Below are 14511 nucleotides of genomic sequence, written 5' to 3'. Positions count from 1 at the left end.
TGTGAGGGCTGTGAGGGAGGGCTGTGAGGGAGGGCTGTGAGGGAGGACTGTGAGGGAGGACTGTGAGGGAGGGCTGTGAGGGAGGACTGTGAGGGAGGGCGGTGAGGGCAGCCCTTGGCCCAAGAGCTCTGACCAAATTCTCTCCCGTCCTCTGTTTCACTTTGCTCACACCAGTGTCTCTGCTTCCCTCCTGACAAGCCGCTGAGCCCCGGCCTGTGCTGGTCATTCTAGAGACGCTTGATGGGCACCTCAGAATTTTAAGTTCCTCTCAACACTGGGATTTGTTCTGGGACAGCAGAGAAAACCAAACCAAACCAAAAGAACCCTAGAAACAATAATAAAAACCTTTTTGCAACTTTGAGCGTCTCATTACCATCATCTCTAAAAACGATCACGAACTTCCCAGGCAGCCATCCCTCCAAGGGCAGAGAGCGACTCAGTCCCTTCTTGGTCTTTACTGTGAAGCCAAGTCGCTGCTCTGTAGTTAGACTTAGTGACTGTCCCCACATTCGGGCCACAGCGACTCAGTCTGGGTTAACTTACTGGACACCTCCTCTGGGCTACTAGGTTTGAGGGACATCGCAGTAAAAAAGGCACAGTCCTTGACCCTAAGGGAAGATTCTAGTAGGGAGATAGCTGTGAAATTAAATAATTACATGGCCATCCATAACATTGTTATCAACATCAAACTTATTACCCCGGGGGTCAAAACAGGCCTTGGATGTACTTAGCAACCTGCTCACCTGCCATCAGTGATTTTTCCTTCCTACATTCCTGATAACCCTGGAGCCCAGGCTAGACTGTCAGGGTGATAGTACTTCTCATTTCCTCTATCCAGCTCTGTCATCATCCATCCCCAAGGCACTTAATCCCTCTCTACACATCCATGAATATCCGAGAATCCAAATATTCATGAATGGTTGGGTGTCAACTTGAAGATAAGCAAGAATATACCTTTTTCTCCTAGGGCTTTAGAAATACAAAATATCTTTTAGAGGCAATATGTCGCCCAGGAATCAACTATGAAGCTGATAGTGAGGATAGTCTCTAAGCTTGAAGACAGCCCAGGAGCATGGAGCATGCTGTCTGGGTCGCATGTGGGCTGGGCAGGGCAGTGCCCAGCTGGTTTTCCTCTCTCCTTTGGCCAGCCCTCATGTCTCCCCCAGGAATCCAGGTTTGGTAAGGGAGACATTTCCTTTAATGTCACCAGCACCAAGTTGAGAAATCCAGCTCATTGGTACGATCAGACTGTGGACTCTACAAAATGAGAAAATGCCCAGTGGTTGTAGGTGAGTGAGGGCCTGCTGGAGAGGGGGATGGCTGGCCAGCCCTTTCCTGGGTTCTGTTCTTAGGGACTCCTGCAGCTTCCTTCACGGGTCTTAGTGATTCTGTGAGAACAGCACCACACCGCCTCCGGCCCCTCTGTTGTAGACAAGCTGATCTGAAATGTTGCCCTGCTAATGAAAGTTTGCTGTGGCTTTGATCAAAGCTTGCACTTACCTTTCTCGGGAACGTGTTGACCAAGAAGAGCTGCTTTCTCAGAGTGGAAAAGAACTAGGCTGAGAGCCCAGAATGTGTGGCACCCAAAGGGTCAGGCTGGACCTCTCCCCTCTACCGACCTCTTGCGCTCAGGGCTCAACCTCCAAAGGTTGGGACTTTACCCTTAGAAGTCAATTTAAGTTCCAGTTAGTTCTCTGGGACCCTTTTAGTCCCTGAAGTCATTTAAAGCTCAGGAAAGTATGTTGTCCTCAGCTTAGAAACTTCCTATCCTTCTGGGATATCATCCCTACGATCCAATTATACGGAAGAACTAGAAGTTTGCTGACTGCTTCTTCTCATGCTTTTCTTCCCTCTCTTGTCTCTCTCTGAACAACATAATTGGACCAATGGTGTCCATAGCTGTTTAGTGATTGCTGGATTCTTCAAGACCCTCTCCCCAGCTAGTCTTCTTCAGGGCTCTGGCCAAGTCCTATTAGCCCTACCTAGTCTGTGCTTATGCAGTGGTCTGGGGGAGATGTCTGAGTGAAAAACTTACATCTTTACATTTTTATCCTCTTGATTCAAGCACTGTGAAACAAACAGCTATAATCTCCCTCAGTCCTCACTGGGCGTCTAATAAAACGATTGTCCATCTGGCTCATATCCCTTAACCTTATAGGAGTCACTGACTGAGTGTGACCCAGGACAGGGTCTAGAGAATGGGCTCATTGCTGTGGAATAATATTTGTACTCTGTAAATGTGTATTGCTCTCATTGGTTAATAAAGAGCCGGCTGGCTGTCTCAGCAAAAACCTCTGCCTGCATATGGCACCGACATCCACATAAAACCTGAGAAAGCTTTAAAAAAATTCTAAGCACACAAAAGTGAGCCAAACACAGCTTCCTAGTCTCGTGTCCCTCATGCTGGCCGTGGTACAGAGACACATCTCCCAGTCGCTGCCTGCAGGTGTGAGCTGCCAGTGTGAGCCCTCCCAGCATGGCATGAACTAAGCCACCTGGCAGGTTCCCACAGTATCTCATGTGGGCCTCGGTACAGAGGGGCATCTCCTGGCCACTGCCTGTGGGATGGAGGCAGCCACCAACTGACATGCGCTAGCACCATGCACTAGCACCATGCACTAAGCTGAGCAGTGCTGGCAACTCGCATAACAATTTAAGATTCATCTCATGCGATCAAAAAACAATACAGAGGCTGAGGAAAGACAGATCCAGAGGGGGAAAAAACTCTAAACAGGTTACAGTGTGTTTAAAAATATACATAGGTGGGCTGGAGAGATGGCTCAGTGGTTAAGAGCACTGACTGCTCTTCCAGAGGTCCTGAGTTCAATTCCCAGCAACCACATGGTGGCTCACAGCCACCTGTAATGAGATCTGGTGCCCTCTTCTGGCCTGCAGGGACACATGCAGGCAGAACACTGTATACATAACAAATAAATACATCTTAAAAAAATATACATAGGCTTGGGAGAGAAAAGAGAAAAGATATATAATCATAGATTAAAATATAGTTTAAAAGCAATAGTAAAGTCCTTAAAAAAGGTGTAAAGTAAAATTTAAAAAGAAGCCACATAAAGATGGGAAATACAACAGAGAGTCTGGGTCCTGTGTGTTATTGTGTTGTTTTTGAATTTTTTGACTGCTGATGAATGAGCGATAGATGCTAAGAGACACTGGATGAAAACTGCTAGATTAAACCAACCTATATATATTTTAAAATATCTTGACTTCAAAATGGAAGTCAAAAGGTGTGTTGCTTTGGGGAAGAGGTTATGCTTTTATTTCCACAGGAAATGAGAGGCTATGGATTCATTCCAGGTTGATAGGAATCAGATTTGATCAGGGAAGATTCCCTTAAAATCCTGGCTACAGACACAAAGAAATAAACCTAGAAAAATTACAAAACATGTAATATATATTTTACCTGCTCAAACATAAAACAAAAAGTCATCTTTGGCTAACTTGTGTACAACACACTGTCTATATTTGTATTAATACAGAGATGGGTCATCTATTGGTGCCTGGTCCCCCAGCTTCTGATTAGCCTGCTGTGAAGGTATAGTGTTCCCACAACCCCCATCATGGCCTCAATAGTATACTAGAGTGGCTCACAGAATGCAAGGAAAATTTACATTTACGAGTTTAAATATTATCTATCTATCTATCATCTATCTATCTACTATCATCTATCTATATCTACCTATCTATCAACTATCTATCTATAATCTATCTATCTATCTATCTATCTATCTATCTATCTATCTATCTATCTATCTATCTATCTATGCTTACCATGTCACCATAACCCCCAAGCCCACTTCGTAGGCTTGTTGGGAACAATAGATACCCCAAGATTTGGAGAACCATTATAATGGTCCCTCTCACTGACACCAATGCTTCACTAATATCGCAAGCATCACAAATCCAATGTATATAAACTCCTCAAACACAGAACTGTTTACTAGTCGTTTATTTATTCACAGCTACCAGTGTGGCTGGGCACAACAGAAGTACAGAAATCATGTACTAAAGAGTCAGAATCAACTGTGTAGCTGCCACAGCCCTGCCAGTCCAGACAGATGCTCCTCCTCACCCGCTCTGAGGCTATCTTCTAAGCCAGGGTCTGGTTTGTGGAGGACAGAAAGCAGCCTCTTCTATTCATCAGATAGAGCTATTAGAGCATAAAACAGATTGACGAAAGAAAAGCACACTAATTTATAAATTTAACTTCCTGACACACAAGGGTTTTTTTTAAGCCTTTATTGACTAGATAAATGGTCCAGTGGTTTAAGAGCACTGGAACCCTCTTCTGGGCTCCATGGCTACCAGGCTTGCATGCCATGCAGACATAGATATAGGCAAAACACCCATACACATGAAAGAAATACATTTTAAACAGCTTTTATCCTTATTTTTAATTATATGTCTCATGCATGTGAGCTCAGGTGCCCTCAGAGGCCAGAAAAGGGTGTCCAATCCCCTGAGCTGGACTTAGAGGCAGCTGTGAACCACCTGATGAAGGGAACTGAACTTGAGTCCTCTGGAAGAACAGCATGTGCTCTTAACCACTGAGCCACCTCACCTCTCCAGCCCTTCTGGAGTTTCTGTTGCTGTTTGTTTGCTTGCTTTTTTTTTTTGAGACAGGGTTTCTCTGTGTAGCCCTGGCTGTCCTGGCTGTCCTGGAACTCACTCTGTAGACCAGGCTAGCCTTGAACTCACAAAGATCCACCTGGCTCTGCCTCCCGAGTGATGGGACTAAAGGTGTGCGACACCACCACCCTGCTTCCCTCAGGAGCTTTTTCTAAGAGGCAGAAAGACTTAATCTGAATGTTCATTTTAGTAAGTTTGGTAGAAATGGAAAGTAGTTGCGAGTTACCCTGCGGTAGAAAGAGGAACTAATATAGTAATTAGGAAAACAGCCAGATCTGTTTATTTGGATTCCTCTTGGCAACCTGTGCTGACTGGTCTCATGTCAACTTGACACACAAATTAGAGTTATCTATAAGGAGGGAACCTCAATTGAGAAAATGCCTCCCTAAGACCTGGCTGTAAGGCATTTTCTTAATTAGCAATTAATAGGGGAGGGCTTAGCCCATTCTGGGTGTGTCCATCCCTGGGAGGTGGTCCTGGGTTCTATAAGAAAGCAGGCTGAGCAAGCCAGAGCAAGCCAGTAAGCAGCACCCCTCCATGGCCTCTGCATCAGCTCCTGCCTCTAGATTCCTGCCCTATTTGAGTTCCTGTCCTGACTTCCTTTGATGACGAACAGTGATGCGGAAGTGTAAGCCAAAGAAACCCTTTCCTCTCCAGTTTGTTTAATGTCATGGCATTTTGTCTAAGCAATAGAAACCTAACTAAGACACAGCCTATGCTCTAAAGCATTTTTTTTATTTATTATTATATATATATTATATATATATATTATTTTACATACATTCATTCTACATATCAGCCATGGTTCCCCTATTCTCCCCCTCCCCCCCCTCCCCTTACCCCCACCCACCCTCCATTCCCACCTCCTCCAGAGCAAGGCCTCCCCGAGGACTGCGATCAACCTGGTAGACTCAGTCCAGCAGGTTCAGTCCCTTCCTCCCAGACTGAGCCAAGTGTCCCTGCATAAGCTCAGGTTTCAAACAGCCAACTCATGCAATGAGCACAGACCCGTCCCACTGCCTAGTGCCTCCCAAACTGATCAAGCCATCAACTGTCTACCTATCAGAGGCTGATCAGCTGGGCCTCAGCCTTTGGTTCATAGTTATGTGTTTCCATTCATTGCTATTTTTTTTTTCAATAATTGTAAAACTGAAATTTTTATCCACATCATCTAGGCCTCCATGCTATATATATAGGCTCTCTAAAAGCATTCTTATTAAATTTGTTTTTTTTGTGTGTGTGTGTGTGTGTGTGTGTGTGTGTGTGTGTGTGTGTGTACATGTACCCACTTGCGCACACAGGCCTCACTAAAAGCAGAGGACAATTTGTTGAAGAAGGTTCTCTCAGGTCACCTTTACTTACTGAGCCATCTTTTTGGTTTCCACCCCTATCTTTTTAATTTTTTTTTTCTGAGACAAGGTCTTGTGATGTAGCCCATGCTAGCCTTGAAATGTGATCCTCCTGCCTCATCCTCTGGAGTTCAGGGATCAAAGGCCTGTGTCTCAACAGAAGGAAGAGTAAGGGAAGGTGAAAGATGCCTTCCTGCGAATTCTTGTTGATCAGCTTTTACTAACTGACCAACATGCCCGAGAAGGTTCACTTATAAAGAGAAAACTGCCTGGAGACGGAGTCTCATGTAGCCAGTTCTGATCTTGAACTTGCTATGTGGCCAAGCATGACTTTGAACTTCTGATCCTCCTGCCTCCATCTTCTGAGTGCTGAGATTGCAGACATGAGCCGTCACGACCCTTTAGGTGGTGCTGGAGAATGAAGCCAGGGATTCCTACATGTTACACTTGATCTTAGCCAAAAGGCCAGAAGCGATGATCCCACATGTTAGGCACTCCCCTATCTGAGCCACATCACTGGCCCCTGAGAAATGTTGGTGTTTGCTCACAGGTTTCAGTCCATGGCTGTTTGGCTTCCAGGCCTGTGGTGAGCCAGCATGCCATGGTGGGGAGGATGTGGTGGAGGACAGCCATTCACCCCATGGTCAGGATGCAGGCTCTCCTCCAGGCACACACCTGTGACCAGCACACCTCCCACTTGGCTCTGCCTCTTCAGGTTTCTACCATCTCAATGGCACCAAGCTGAGACAAAGCTAACAGCAATGTCTTCTGGGGGACTTTTCAGATCCAAACTGTAAGTGCCATCTCCGGTTTAAAATACTCAGTCAGCCAAGTCGCCATATTTGGGGAACATGTCCTAAACCTAGCAGGTGTGATATGAACCCTCACTGACTCATATCTCCCCTGTACCTGCTTCCGAGATGGCTCTTTAAATCTCACCTTTCTCATTTCCAAGTGTTTCCCAAGGCGACTATGGCTTCCCTGCCTATCAGTTTTCATCCTGGACTAGGTCTACACACCCTGCAGTGTCCGGCCTCCTGCGCAGCTTTATGGCCTGCTCAGTCATATCTGGTCTACCACTCTGCTGGTCCTTCTCTGAAGACAGCAACCCACTTCCGGTCACTGTGTCTTCCATCCCTCCTCGTGTGTCTGTAGCACAGAGACGGTCTGTGGTAATGGGAAGGTTAGTGGAGACAGTCCGTGGGTCAGTGGATGGAGTGAGGCGATGCCTGGGTGGCCGGGGAACCTGGATTGAGATCCCTGAGGCTCAGTTTCTCTTACATGTAGTTTCTCTGAGGTGACAGAGCCACCTTGAATCAGTCCTTGGGATAAATCCCAGGAGAATTCTGGGAACATAGCCCCAGCGAACTTTTTGAGCTGAACTTTGTGTTTAGAGGAAGCTCCGGGTAGGTTTCCCCTTGTTTAATTGGGCCTATAGGGTGGAGTCTCCACTTGGAGCCTCTCACTAAACTTTAAATTGCTTCTGGGATGGGACCTAGCCCCACAGCAACCCCAGCCTAAGCTCCTCGGAGAATCTGGAGCCCTGGAGAGCAGGATGGGGCGCAGAGGAGAGCCGCTGGGTATGGTGGCTCTGGGTGGCTTACCTGCTGGCCCAGGCACAGCCTCTTCTGGGCTGGGGATCCCAGGGAGCCTCAGGCTTGACAATCAATGCCCCTCTCCCTGTTGCTGAGCCCTAAGCTCAGGCATGAGCTCGTAAGGCTAAGATTGCATCTTGGAGTCCCTGACCTTCAGAGTCATGTAGAGAATCAGGAGGGGAGACAGTCGTTAAGCAGTATACGCTGTGATAAAACCACACAGCTAGCTGTTGCTGGGACACCTCTGAGAAATGTGCCTTGCCTGGCCTGCTGGGTTATGGCTAGCCAGCTCCCAGAGGGGCAGGTGACCCAGAGCTAGTCACTTGTGCTCACCTTGGTACACTGGCCACATTGCCATTCCACTAGTCTGCTCCTGGAAGCAATGGACACAGCGTGGATTGGATCCCACACTGGGTAAGTTCTAGGTTACCTCGACGTCCACTTTCTTCTAGCTGAAGGGAGGACATGAGCAAAGGTGTATGGAGTGGTTTGGGACAGGATTGGGTGGAGAAGGCAGCGGTTTGCAGAGCTCTGAAGGCTCCAGCCTGCAAGGAACAGGTAGGTAGCTTGTAAGAGCCTGGGAAGCTGACGTAGGACCAGTGAAAGGAAGAAGTTAGAGCAGGGCATAGTTCATGTCCCCAAAGAACTCTGACTGCCTGACCACACGCCTGCACCTCACCTCTCAGACATTTGAGCAAGATTGCAAAAGCACTCAGCAAGGAGAAGCCCCTCTGAAGGAGGCTTCAGTGCCGGGGTTGATACAGTCTGAGGAAATTTTGCTCTCTGATACTAAAGGGAGCTTTTCTTTGGATACCGTTCCTTGTCCCCAAACCACCGATATTCTGAGATTCTGAACACTACCATAACCAACTAGGAAAAAAAACTACCATCCTCAGGACCACATGCTAACCTCAAACCTCTCCTGACCTCTGAACTGCTTCAACTCTGAACTGAGAGGAGCTGAAACAGATTGGAGACATTTTTAGGGCTGGTATCTGTCAGTGTGTGGGGTTGTTTGTTTGTTTGTTTGTTTGTTTTAGACAAGATGTCTCTGTGTAGCCCTGTCTGTCCTGGAACTCGCTCTGTAGACCAAGCTGGCCTCAAACTCAGAGATCCACCTAACTCTGCCTCCCAAGTTCTGGGACTAAACGTGCATACCACCCATGCCCAGCTGTGTATGCTTTTTAAAGACACTTTCTCACCATGTATGTAGCCCAGGCTGTCTTCAAACTCGTGACCCAGCCTTAGCCTCCTGAATGGTGAGATTACAGGTATGTACCACTATGCTTAGCTAGGAAATTTATTTTAAAAAACAAGCAAACAAAATAGAAACAGACTGCCATAGATGACCTGTAAAGGAAGTACAGAAGCCACGAGTTTTGTTGTTTATATTGGGTGAGCTTGCTTGCTTTGTTTTCTCTTGTGTTTTTGTTTGTTTGTTTTGTTTTGTTTTTCTTTTTTAATTGGTGGTGGGTGTTGTTTTTTTTCGAAACAGGGTCTCTCTACATAGCCCTGGCTCTCCTGGAACTCACTCTGTAGACTAGGCTGGCCTCAAACTCACAGAAACCTCAAGTGTAGGGATGAAAAGCATATGCCACCAAGCTGAGCTCCTTTGGGTTTGTTGAGAGCAAGCCTCATTCTGCAGCCTGGCCTGGCCTTGAACTCATGATCCTTCTGCCTGCTCCATCCCCTAGAATTATAAACTTGTGCCACCATACCCTCCTGCAACCAGGTGGGTTTTTCCTCTTTTGCTTTTAAGTTTTTCAGTTTTATTCTAATTTCTTATTTGTTTTTAAAATTAGCAATAAAGTAATAGATTTCCACGTGGATCTTTGAATACACATTTCATTTTGGTTGCCCCCCCCCATTTCCCACTCATCTCCCTGTCTCCTTTCCCACGCTGTACCCCTACACTCTCCCCACTTCCACTTTGTTCTACCATTACCCCAGGCCTCTGCCCTTCAAGCACCCACCCACCCCAAGTTGCAGGGGCCCCTTTCTGGCTTCCTGGCCATTCCCCCATGCTTGCTCTCAGCTGGACATGAATATTTAACAATCAGAGGCCAGTATTCAAATATGAGAGGGAACTTATGGCATTTACCTCTGAGCCTAGGCTACCATGCTTAAAATAATGTTTGTGCACTAATCAATTTTCCTGAAAATTTCATTTTTCTTTATGCGTGAATAAAATTCTACTATATGTATGTACCACATTAACATCAGTTTTCAGAAATGTATTTATTTAGTTAGTTATTGGTTAGCCTTTTGGAGACAGGGTCTTACTAGCCTTGTCTGGCCTCGAACCTTCTATGTAGACCATGCTAGCTTCTCGCCTCCATCTCTCAAGTGCTGTTTACAGGCATGTACCATGCTTGAAATCAGTGCATATAATCAGTACTAGGCAGCCCGAGGCAGCCAGCTTACAGGTCACTTTGTCTATCCTGTGCAGGGTCTTATGACATTTGGTGCTACGAACCTCTTTGGAAGCAGGGTTGTGACCATCTGTGGAACAGGCGCTGGCTCCCAGAGGCAGAACAGATTTGCACATGGATGTGTCTGCAAACCTCCAAATGCCGTGGATAGGCCTGCTTGAGCTTTTTCTCCCCAGTTTTGATGGGAGTGTGACTCAAGGCCCCACCTTTTTAAAGCTGGAAATGTGAATTTTGAGACGGCCCCAACAATCAGGTAAGATTCTATATCTCCAGCCACATTTCAGAGCTGCCAAGGTACAGGTAGGCATGGTCATGGGGGAAACACGAGACTCCTTCTCTCCAGACTGCATTTCTGGAGATGAGGGTGGGGACTCTGTGTTGGAAGTTTCAGAAACTCACAAGTGCAGAAAAAATAGTTATGGTCAGATAAAGTAATTAAATTCACAAGAGACTGAAATAGAAGCCAAACACTGACTAAGAGGTAAAAGAGCTGGAGAGAAGACTCGATGGTTAGGAGCGCGTATTGCTTTCCCGGGGAACCTGGGTTTGGTTCCCAGCACCGTAGGAAGCTCCCAACTGCTTGTCACTCCAGTTCCAACAGAGCCAATGTTCTCTTCTGGCCTCTGTGGCACAAGGTATATGTACACAGGCACCCATGTGCACGCGTGTGCACGTGCATGCACACAGACACACAGACACGCGCACACATATCAAGAAATAAAACCATTAAGAAGGTAGGAAACTTTATGTTTTTAAACAAGTACATCTCAATGTAGGAATTAAAATTACAATTAAACTTGGTGGGTGGTAAAGACCCAGGTTCAGAAGAATAGGCGATGAGCTATGTAATGACCAAGGTCACTGAGCTGTGATCGCCCAAGCCTCCAACTATGTGGCACATAGAATTACTCACAGGGTCCTGCTTTCCTATAAAGTGCCGGAAACACCGGACATCAACATATCACATTGCTTTAGCTTGTAGTGAAATATGTCATCTACGTCATTAAATTTAATTCTTTTTTTTCCAGGTCTGCCACACAGATTGGCTTTTAGATAACGTGGTTTTACAATTGAATCTCAGAGGGTAAGTTTTTGTTTTGGTTTGGGACGACTATGACTATGGTGTCTGGGCTGGCTTCAAACTTGCCGTCTTGCCTCAGCCTCCTGAGTGCTGAGATTAAAGGTCTGCACCACCATACCTACTTCAGGGGCTAGTTTCTGGACGCTATTAAAGGCATTGTCTGTTAAATCCAGCAAGTCAAATCATTAGCATGCATTTTCTGCCTTCAGTATTACTTGGGATGAAAGAAGAGAGTTTGAAATGGAAATATCCAACCAGTCTATTGTGACAGAATTTGTCCTGCTGGGCCTCTCCGCCCATCCCAAACTGGAGAAGACGTTCTTTGTGCTTATCTGTCCATGTACCTGGTGATCGTGCTGGGCAACGGGGTCCTCATCCTGGTCACCATCCTCGACTCCCACCTGCACACGCCCATGTACTTCTTCCTGGGGAACCTCTCCTTCCTGGACATCTGCTACACCACCTCCTCAGTCCCCCTGGTCCTGGATGGTTTCCTCACTCCCAGGAAAATAATCTCTTTCTCAGGCTGTGCGGTGCAGATGTTTCTCTCCTTTGCCATGGGAGCCACGGAGTGTGTGCTCCTGGGCATGATGGCGTTTGACCGTTATGTGGCCATCTGCAACCCCCTCAGGTACCCAGTGGTCATGAGCAAGGCTGCCTATGTGCCCATGGCCATCAGCTCCTGGGTGGCTGGTGGTGCCAACTCCTTGGTGCAGATATCTCTGGCAGTACAGTTGCCTTTCTGTGGGGACAATGTCATTAATCACTTCATCTGTGAGATCCTGGCTGTCCTGAAACTGGCCTGTGCTGACATCTCCATCAATGTCATCAGCATGGGGGTGGCCAATGTGATCTTCCTGGGGGTCCCAGTTCTGTTCATCTTTGTTTCCTACATGTTCATACTCACCACCATCCTGAGGATCCCCTCTGCTGAGGGGAGGAGGAAGGCCTTCTCTACCTGCTCTGCCCACCTCACTGTGGTGATCATCTTCTATGGGACCATCCTCTTCATGTATGGGAAGCCCAAGTCCAAGGACCCACTGGGGGCAGACAAACATGACCTTGCAGACAAGCTCATCTCCCTTTTCTATGGACTTCTGACTCCCATGCTGAACCCCATCATCTACAGCCTGAGGAACAAGGATGTTAAGACTGCTGTAAGGGATCTGGCATGTCACAGATGCCGCACCCAGTGAAGGAGGAACATAGTCTATGGCCCACATGTTCCGATGGCTCTCACTTGAGGGACAAGTTGCCTTAGAGCCAATCAGTGTGGTCCACAGACTGACATCCTCTGGGAGCTTATTGGCGTACAGAGTGCTGGGGCCCACAGCAGGTTCACTGACTGGGAACCCTCATTTTAACATGATTCTCCTGGGGACTTATTTGCCTGCTAAACCTGGAGAAGCATTGGTTAAGAGTGTGGAATGGGGCGCGGCCCGCCCAGTTCAAGGGCAGTGGGGCTGGGTGCTCTGGTCCTGCAGAAGGGGAAGGGGAGGGTGAACCCATGTGGGGGCTGATCTGAACCGGGGCAGAGGCCAGGGGCCCGAGGCCGGGTCAGAGCCGACCAAGAAGCATTCAGAATCCAAGTCACGGATCCACCTGGCCAGAAAGAAAAATCCAAAATTAAAGAACCTGTCTTCAGAGTGGAGAAGGCTAAGCAGAAATCTGCCCAGCAGGAGCTGAAGCAAAGACAAAGAGCAGAGATCTGTAATCTCAGCAGAGTCCTCGGAGCTGGAACAACAGCAGTTTGATGAGTTCTGTAAGCAAATGCAGCCACCTGGGGAGTGACCAGCCCCCATCCTAGTCAGAGGACCTGGGGCCTCACAGAACTAAACAAGACTTGTCGAGACCTCTGCACTCAACTTCCTGTAGATAACTTCCACCACACTGGTTCCTCCTGCTCTCTGGATCGACTTTTCATCTGGGACAGCAGATTTTTTTTAAAGACCCCTTTTCTACTGTGTGAGGAAAAAAAAAATCATTGCTTCTGGTAAAATGGTGTGTCTTCCCTAAAAATAATAAAATACAAGCCGGGCGGTGGTGGCGCACACCCTTAATCCCAGCACTTGAGAGGCAGAGCCAGATAGATCTCTGTGAGTTCGAGGCCAGCCTGGACTACCAAATGAGTTCCAGGAAAGGCACAAAGCTACACAGAGAAACCCTGTCTCAAAAACCAAAAAATAAAAAAAAATAAAAAAATACAAAATATTAAAAAAAAAAAAAAAAAAAAAAAGAGTGTGGATGGATGCTGCGGTATGTTGTCTGGATCCCCACTCCTGCCCAGAGATGAATTGCTCATCCGCTCAGCCACCGGGCCTGTTGGTGGCTGACAGCATCGGTGGATTACTCTGCAGCACTGCCCCTCACTAAGGAGAGCTACCACACCCAATGCCACAGGCTCTTCTCAGGTCAGCCCACACCCGTAACCCTCCAGTGGTGACATGAAGCCGTAGCCCTCCTGGTTGTCTCTAAAAGCCTCATTGCAGGTTCATGTTCTCTCTCTGCGCAGGTCCTCAGCCGCCTTCAACAGCTCCCACTGAAAACATCCTCCATGAAAATCACAGTCAGCCCCAGGGGAAGCCAGCCTTTGACACGAACAACCATGTCGGCACAGGTGTGTGAATAGTGTGCATGTCACCTGTGTGTGCCCTTTACAGCCATTGCCTCTGCTGGCTCCCGGAGAGAGAAACACGGGACTTCCTTTTGCTTAAAGAAAAAAATCACCCCCTAAAAAGCATTTACTGCATTAAATCCTTTTAATGTTTTTTTTTTTTTTTTTTTTTTTTTTTTTTTTTTTTTTTTTTCAACGTTTTCTGTGTAGCTTTGTGCCTTGGACCAGCTGCTGATCACAGAGATCGCCTGATCTGCTCCGATGCACACGCCTCTTTTAATGTTTTTAGAGATGGAGTCTTGTGATACAACCCTGGCTGGCCCATCATACACAGAGGTCCACTTGCCTCTGCTCCCTCAGTTCAGAGTTTAAAAGTGTGCCCACATAGGGACTCTTAGGACAGACACCTGTGGTGATATTGTGCCCCCCCCCAATATATTGTACACCTTAATAAACTTATCTGGGGTCAGAGAACAGAACAGCCACAATATTAAACATGGATGTTAGGCAATGATAGCACACATGCCTTTAATCCCAGCATTCCAGAGGTAGAGATCCATCTGGATTTCTGTGAGTGCAAAGCCACACTGGAAACAGCCAGGCATGGTGACTACACGCCTTTAATCCCAGGAAGTGATGGCAGGAGGCAGAAAGGTATATAAGGCATGAGGACCAGGAACTAGAGCCTAGTTAAGCTTTTAGGCTTTTGAGTAGCACCGTTCACCTGAGAGGCAGCCAGTCTAAGGAAAAAAGATCAGCTGAGGAATTGGCAAGGTGAGGTGGCTGTGGCTTG

At 47.1% G+C, this 14511-nt stretch overlaps 2 pseudogenes; both read left to right on the top strand.

Moving 5' to 3' along the window:
• Window positions 1–11344: 11344 nt before the first annotated feature.
• LOC114703277 lies at window positions 11345–12300 on the top strand (annotated as a pseudogene).
• A 25-nt stretch (window positions 12301–12325) lies between these two features.
• Window positions 12326–12895, top strand: LOC114703193 (annotated as a pseudogene).
• The last annotated feature ends 1616 nt before the right edge of the window (window positions 12896–14511 follow it).

Source organism: Peromyscus leucopus, chromosome 2, assembly GCF_004664715.2.
Source record: "Peromyscus leucopus breed LL Stock chromosome 2, UCI_PerLeu_2.1, whole genome shotgun sequence".
In the NCBI taxonomy this organism is placed as follows: domain Eukaryota; kingdom Metazoa; phylum Chordata; class Mammalia; order Rodentia; family Cricetidae; genus Peromyscus; species Peromyscus leucopus.
Note: the sequence above shows the minus strand (reverse complement) of the source record. Positions and strands in the feature narration are given on the sequence as shown.